The sequence below is a fragment of the Arachis hypogaea genome, chromosome 6 (genome assembly GCF_003086295.3).
Source record: "Arachis hypogaea cultivar Tifrunner chromosome 6, arahy.Tifrunner.gnm2.J5K5, whole genome shotgun sequence".
In the NCBI taxonomy this organism is placed as follows: domain Eukaryota; kingdom Viridiplantae; phylum Streptophyta; class Magnoliopsida; order Fabales; family Fabaceae; genus Arachis; species Arachis hypogaea.
Window position 1 is genome coordinate 112,788,377 of NC_092041.1, and position 7,164 is coordinate 112,795,540.

At 38.7% G+C, this 7,164-nt stretch overlaps 1 non-coding gene across 1 annotated transcript; it reads right to left on the reverse strand.

Moving 5' to 3' along the window:
* Positions 1–5,271: 5,271 nt before the first annotated feature.
* LOC112761489 (small nucleolar RNA R71) lies at positions 5,272–5,380 on the reverse strand. The gene has a single exon (XR_003181883.1). It is a non-coding gene; the product is annotated as a small nucleolar RNA R71 (small nucleolar RNA).
* Between the last annotated feature and the right edge of the window lie 1,784 nt (positions 5,381–7,164).

Genomic DNA, 7,164 nt, shown 5'->3' on the forward strand with positions numbered 1-7,164 from the left:
CACGCACGCGTGGCTCTAACTCGATGGCTGTGCGTACGCACGCATGTCTGTCCGCACGCACACTAGGCTGAGCTCTTATCCTTTAATTCTTCATGCTTCCTCCACTTTGAATGCTCTTCTTCATGTAACAATCATCAAACAGCAATCTCATCAACAAGAAATAGAAATTGCAAAGGAGAAGTGAAATTGAACTATAACTTGAATTATAAGAAAGTGTAAGAACAATGTAACTATAAAGAGTAATAGCAAGAGATACTTACAATGAGAATTAGCAAAATCCAAGATCAAAATTGAAATGGCACTTGAATGTAAAAAAAAAAAAAACCCTAGTATAAACCCTAGTAGAGAAGATGATGAAAAACTTAAAGAAAAACTACACAAAAAACTATCTACCACTACTCCTAAGCTATTCTAATGTTATGCTATACTATGCTCTTCATTCTCCCTTCCTTATGAGCTAAATGGCTTCAGAAATTGGCCTCAAATCCAACAAAATTGCGAGTCATGTGCTATTTTAATGAAGGCATGTGCGTCCACCTATGCGGATGCACAGACGTGTGTGTCCGCACACTCTGCAAAAAATCTCGACCCCTGCGTACGTACAGGAGGTTGTGCACATGCACACTAGGCGATGCTTGACTGGACGCACGACGCGGCTCATGCGCACGCATGGCTCTAATTCGATGGCTGTGCGTACGCACGCATGTCTGTGCACACGCACACTAGGCTGAGCTCTTCTCCTTTGATTATTCATGCTTCCTCCACTTTGAATGCTCTTCTTTCATTTTCTCTAAGCTATTCCTGCCTTATACCTCTGAAATCACTCACAAATAACATCAAGGCATCGAATGGAAAGTAATTGGAATAAAATTAATCAAATTAGGCACAAAAGAGCATGTTTTCATAATCAAGCACAATTTAGGAGGAAAGTTCAAATGCATGCTATTTAGTGGAATAAGTGCAAGTTTATATGATAGAATCCATTCAATTTCAACCAAAAATCATAATCAAATATGGATTCATCAACCCCTCCTCAATATGGTCCTCAACCACCATACTCACAAGTTCCTTACCACCAAACACCTCCATATGATCCTAACCCTTTTCCACTATACCAAAAACCATATGAGCCATACACACTGATGAGCGGATATTTTATACGCTTTTTGACATAATTTTCATATAGTTTTTAGCATATTTTGTTTAAGTTTTATTATATTTTCATAGGTTTTAGGGTAAAATTCACATTTTTATGAGTTGTTGTGTTTTATGGTGATTTCAGGTATTTTCTGGTTGAAATATGAGAGTTTTGACAAAGTCTGATTCAGAGGCAAGGAAAGCATAGCAGATGCTGTCAGGATCTGACCTCCGTGTATTCAAGCAAGCATTTCTGGAGCTATAAATATTCAAATGAAGAGTTCTCAAGGGCTATGGAAAGCTAACATCCAGGGATTTCCAGCAATATATCATAGTCCATATTGTCTTTGGAGATGAAGGCCCCAAACGGGCGTTCAACGCCAACTATCTACCCTAGTCCTAGTGTCCAACGCCCACAGAGAGGTGGCCAGCATCCAACGCCCAAAGGGGAGTCCAAAGGGGGCGTTCAATGCCCAAGTACCCTACTAGCATGTGGAGACACCCTTAGCTCAGTCCAAGCACTTACCAAGTGGGCCCCAAAAGTGGATTTTTGCACTACAAGCCTAAGCCTATCATATTTCTGTAATCTTCAGTAATTAGATTAGTATATATAGAAGCAGATCACTCTTGTTTTAGGATCTTCAACCACCACGGAACATTATTTCATATTTTCGAGTTTCATTGTATAGTATGAGCCACAAAACATCCTAGGTTAAGGTTAGGAGCTCTGCTGACTTTTATGGATTAATAAAAGTACTTCTGTTCTATTTGAATTCGTGTTTGATTCTCTCCTAAGATGTATCTTCATTCTTCAACCTTCTGAATGAGTTGAACCGTCACAAATTATCTCTATTCTACATGGGTTCAACGAGCGTCTTTCATCGGATATCAATGAACCATTAGCTTGAGAATATGTCTCTTAGACGGCTAATTCACGAATTCATTGGGGACTTCTCGAGACATCAGTTCAGCCGAGATATGGGGAGATTAGGGTCTTTGTGGTAAAGGCTAGAATCAAGGTGCAACATTCTCTGATCCGGAAGATTTGACCTTGTATGTGGCGTTTTGAGTAGTATCACCAAGGGAATGAACTGCAGGAGCTTCACCCTCATTTGGACTTGATGCGCCCTAAACCTGGTGTTCATCCTAGAGGAAGATTGGCGGCCGCTCAAACCGGCTTTGATCACATACAGCCTGCTATAGAAGAAATCATTCACTTTTGGAGTAGACAGTAAGAAAGGATTGATCCAGAAGAACAAAACATCTCTGAATCCTTAACTATTTTCTTATCATTAGATTCACAACCACTAAGTAACGTTATTTTTATTTTACTTTTATGCGTTTAAACAACTAAACAACTTTTCTATCCGCCTAACTAAGATTTACAAGATAACCAGTGTTTGATCCAAGTCGACAATCCTCGTGGGATCGACCCTGACTCACCTCAGGTATTACTTGGACGACCTAGTATACTTTTTGGTTCAGTTGTACGGAGTGTGGGAATCCGTGCACCAAGTTTTTGGCGCCATTCCCGGGGATTGTTCGAGTTTGTACAAACTAACAGATTATCTTGTTGCTTAGATTAGGTATTATTTTTAACTTTATTTGAGTCTTTTATTTTCTTTTTCAAAAAATATCAAAAAATCAAAAGATCGACAATTTTTCAAAATTCTTTTCTTTTCTTTATTAAATTAAAATGACAAGAGTGTTCATAAGCGTAAAAAGCAACAAAATGAGAAATTAACATGATAAACTAAAGAGATTAAGACAATAAAGTAAAGAAAGGTAGAAGAAACTAGATTAAAACAAGAATCAAAAGTAGAAATTACAAAGAAATTAAGCCAGCTAACCCTAATTCTAGAGAGAGGGGAAACTTCTATCTCTAGAAAATAAACTACATGATGCAAAACTAGCCCTAATTTCTCCCCCCCCCCTCCTCCTTCACATGGAATGAGGCCTTGCTTGATATAGGAGGAATCAGCTTCTAAGAGTCCCAAAAATGGGCTTTGGAGGCCCAGAAATCGCCCCCAGCAATTTCCATTAAGTGAGGCACGTGCTAGTCGCGACGTGTACGCGTGGATCACGCGTACGCGTCGTTTAGCGAAATTTGCTCCCACACGTACGTGTGGGTCATGCGTACGCGTCACCAAACTTGTGCGCGTGTGCATACGCACGCATCACCGTGCGCACGCACGGAAGCTGAATCTTCCAAAACTTCATTTCTTCATGCTTTCTCCCTTTTGCATGCTTTTCCATCACTTCTTCCATCCATATTAGCCTTGTAATCCTGAAATTACTCATCAAACACATCAAGGCACCCAATGGAATGAAAGTGGAATAAAATAGGTCAAAATAAGCACAAAATAGCATGTTTTCACAATTAAGCTCAATTTAGGGAGAAAACACAAAAGCATGCTATTTAGATGAATAAATGTAGGTTTATGTGATGAAATCCACTCAAATCAAACCAAAATGTACCGAAAAATATGGACTCATCACTTATCTTTTTCAAATCTTTTCAAATCTTTTCTTTTAATTGTGATTCTATCTTATCTTATCTTGCTTTTAAATTTAAGAGTAAAGTATCATTTTTGTCCCCAACGTTTGGGATAAGTCCTATTTGTGTCCCTAACGTTTAAATCGTTCTATTTGTATCCTTAACGTTTATAAAAGTGATTCAATGTTATCCTACTATCAATTATACTAACAAATCAGATTATATTTTTCAATTATTCTCACTTAGATGTATTCATTCTCAATTAGGTCTCACTTGGATGTGTTCGATTTTAGTATTATACCCACTATTTATGTTTAGATTCAATTATGTCCCTATAAAAGTGAATTATGTAAATGTTGTAGGAATTAGTTTTAATATTTGATGAGCTATTTTTCGGAGTAGATCATCGATTCTATCCCAGACATTTGTATTCTAACTTCAAGAAGAGATTTTTAAAACTCAAACTAAAGCGCTTATGATGTATAATTGACGGCAGGATAACATTGAATCACTTTTACAAACGTTAGGGATACAAATAGGATGATTTAAACGTTAGGGACACAAATAGGATTTACCCCAAACGTTGGGGACAAAAACGATACTTTACTCTAAATTTAAAATCAAATCTTTTTCAAATCTTTTCAACTTCTATCTTATCTTTTCTAAATTTAGATTTCAAACTCAAATCTTTTTAATTCTTCTATCTTATCTTAATTTTAAATCTTTCTTAATTAGTTACTTATTTTCTCTCTCTTCTTTTTCAAAACTTCCTAACTAATTCTTCTTTCTCCTATTTTTGAAAACCTCTCTTCTATTTCTCTCTCTCTCTTTTTCGAAAATCATCTCTCATTTTTCAAAATCTTTTTAGTTAATTAGCTTTTAATTTCCTCTTTAATTAATAATTAAAATATCTTTGTTTCTTATTTCTTTTTTTTTTACTTCTAATTTTTGAATTCTTCTTTCCTTTTATTTGAATTCTTCTTCTCTCTTCTCTATCTTCATTCTTCTTTCTTCTTCACATCTCACAGGGAGTCCTCTGTTCTTGAACATAGAGCTCCCATTCTTCTTTCTTTCTTTGCTTTCTTTACTTGTTTAGGAGCAGGAACCGGGATAAAGAACCTCTCTTAAATCCTGATCCTGAACCTGAGAGGACTCTAAGGAGGCATTTACAACAAGCTAAAGTACAACATTCCATAAGAAACGTCACAGAGATTTTCGAACAAGAAGCTAAAAACATAGCAGCCGAGCCTAATAATGAAGGAGATGCAAGAAAGGTTCTTGGTGACTACACCATACCAGCTTCTGATTTCTATTGAAGAAGTATCTCTATACCTGCCATTAGAGTAAACAACTTTGAGCTTAAGGCCCAATTAGTCTCTCTAATGCAACATAATTGCAAATTCCATGGACTTTTACTGAAAGATCCATATCAGTTTCTATCTAAATTCTTACAAATCTGTGATATTGTTAAGACCAATGGAGTGGATCCTGAGGTCTACAGACTTATACTCTTTCCCTTTGCCGTTAGAGACAGAGCTAGGATATGGTTGGACTCTCAACCTAAGGAAAGCCTAGACTCTTGGAAAAAATTGGTCAATGCTTTCTTGGCCAAATTCTTTCCACCTCAGAAGATGAGCAAAATCAGAGTGGAAGTTTAAACCTTCAGACAAAAAGAAGGTGAATTCCTCTATGAAGCTTGGAAAAGATACAAGCAACTGATCAGGAGATGTCCTTCTGACATGCTCTCAGAATGGTCTATCTTAGGCATCTTTTATGATGGTCTATTTGAGATGTCCAAAATATCATTAGACAGCTCTGCAGGTGGATCGTTCCACTTAAAGAAAACGCCTACAGAAGCAAGATAACTCGTTGAGATGGTTGCAAACAATCAATTCATGTACACTTCCAAGAGAAACCCTGTGAATAATGGGGTAGCTCAGAAGAAAGGAGTTCTTTAAGTAGCCACTCTGAATGTCATATTGGCTCAGAATAAAATCTTGACCCAACAGGTCAATATGATCTCTCAGCATTTGACTGGAATGCAAGCTGCAACTGGAAGCACTAAAGAAGCTTCCTCTGAAGGAGAAGCTTATGATCCTGACCAACTCATGATGGAGGAGGTGAATTACATGGGAGACCCTATGAGAACACCTACAACCTTTCATGGAAGAACCATCCTAACCTTTCATGGAGGAATCAACAGAAGCCTCAGCAAGGCTTCAATAATAATCAAGGTGGAAGAAACCAGAACAGGTCCAACAACAGGCCACCATTCCCATCTTCTTAGGAACATATGGAGACTCCTAGGCAGAGCCTTTCTGAAGTAGTCACTATAGTCTCCAACCTCTCTAAGACCACTCATAGTTTTATAACTAAAACAAGATCTTCCATCAGAAATTTGGAGCTACAAGTTGGTCAACTGAGTAAGAGAATCCCTGAGACTCCTCCTAACACTCTTCCTAGTAACACTGAAGTAAACCCAAGAGAAGAGTGCAAGGCCATCACTACTGAAGCTGAGGCCGAATCTGAAGTGAGTAATCTGGCGTTGAACGCCAATGATGAGATCCCTAATAGGCGTTCAACGCCCAATGCTACACCTTTAATGGCGTTGAACACCAGTAAGGAGGACCTTACTGGGCGTTCAACGCCCAAATTGGCACAAGAACTGGAGTTGAACGCCAGTAAGGAGGATCTTACTGGGTGTTCAATGCCCAAATTGGCAGAGAAGCTAGCGTTGAACGCCAGTGAAGATGTCCCCACTGAGCGTTCAACGCCCAAAAAGCCACAAGAGGTGGAGTTGACCACCAGTAAGGGTATTCCTACTGAGTATTCAATACCCACTAATGAAGTTCCTATCCAAGAATTAAAGGAAGTCAAGGCTCATGTAGAGACCATAGAGGTCCCCTTGCAAGCACTCTTGCAATTCAGGAGTTCTGATGAATACTCATCCTCTGATGAGGATGAGAAAACTAGGGAAGAGCAAGTTGCTCGGTACCTAGGAGCTCTCATAAAGCTAAATGCTAAGTTATTTGGAGTAAAGACATTGGAGGAAGAACCTCCAGTGCTTACCAAAGAACTCAATGCTTTGGGTCAGCAGAAGCTGCCTCAAAAGCTTCCGGATCCCGGACGCTTCCTAATCCCTTGCACCATAGGCACCATGACCTTTGAGAAGGCTCTGTGTGACCTAGGGTCAAGTATAAACCTCATTCCACTCTCTGTGATGGATAAGTTGGGAATCTTTGAGGTACAAGCTGCAAATATCTCACTGGAGATGGCAGAAAAGTCAATGAAAAAAGCATATGGCTTAGTAGAGGATGGCTTGGTGAAGGTTGAAGACCTTTACATCCCTGCAAACTTCATAATTTTAGAAACTGGGGAAGATGAGGATGATTCCATCATCCTTGGAAGACCTTTCCTAGCCACTGCCAATGCTATCATTGATGTAGCAAAGGAAGAATTGATTTTACAACTAGGAGAGGAGCACATCTTATTCAAGATGCCTCACCTCAACTCTCCCTCTGAGAAAAGAG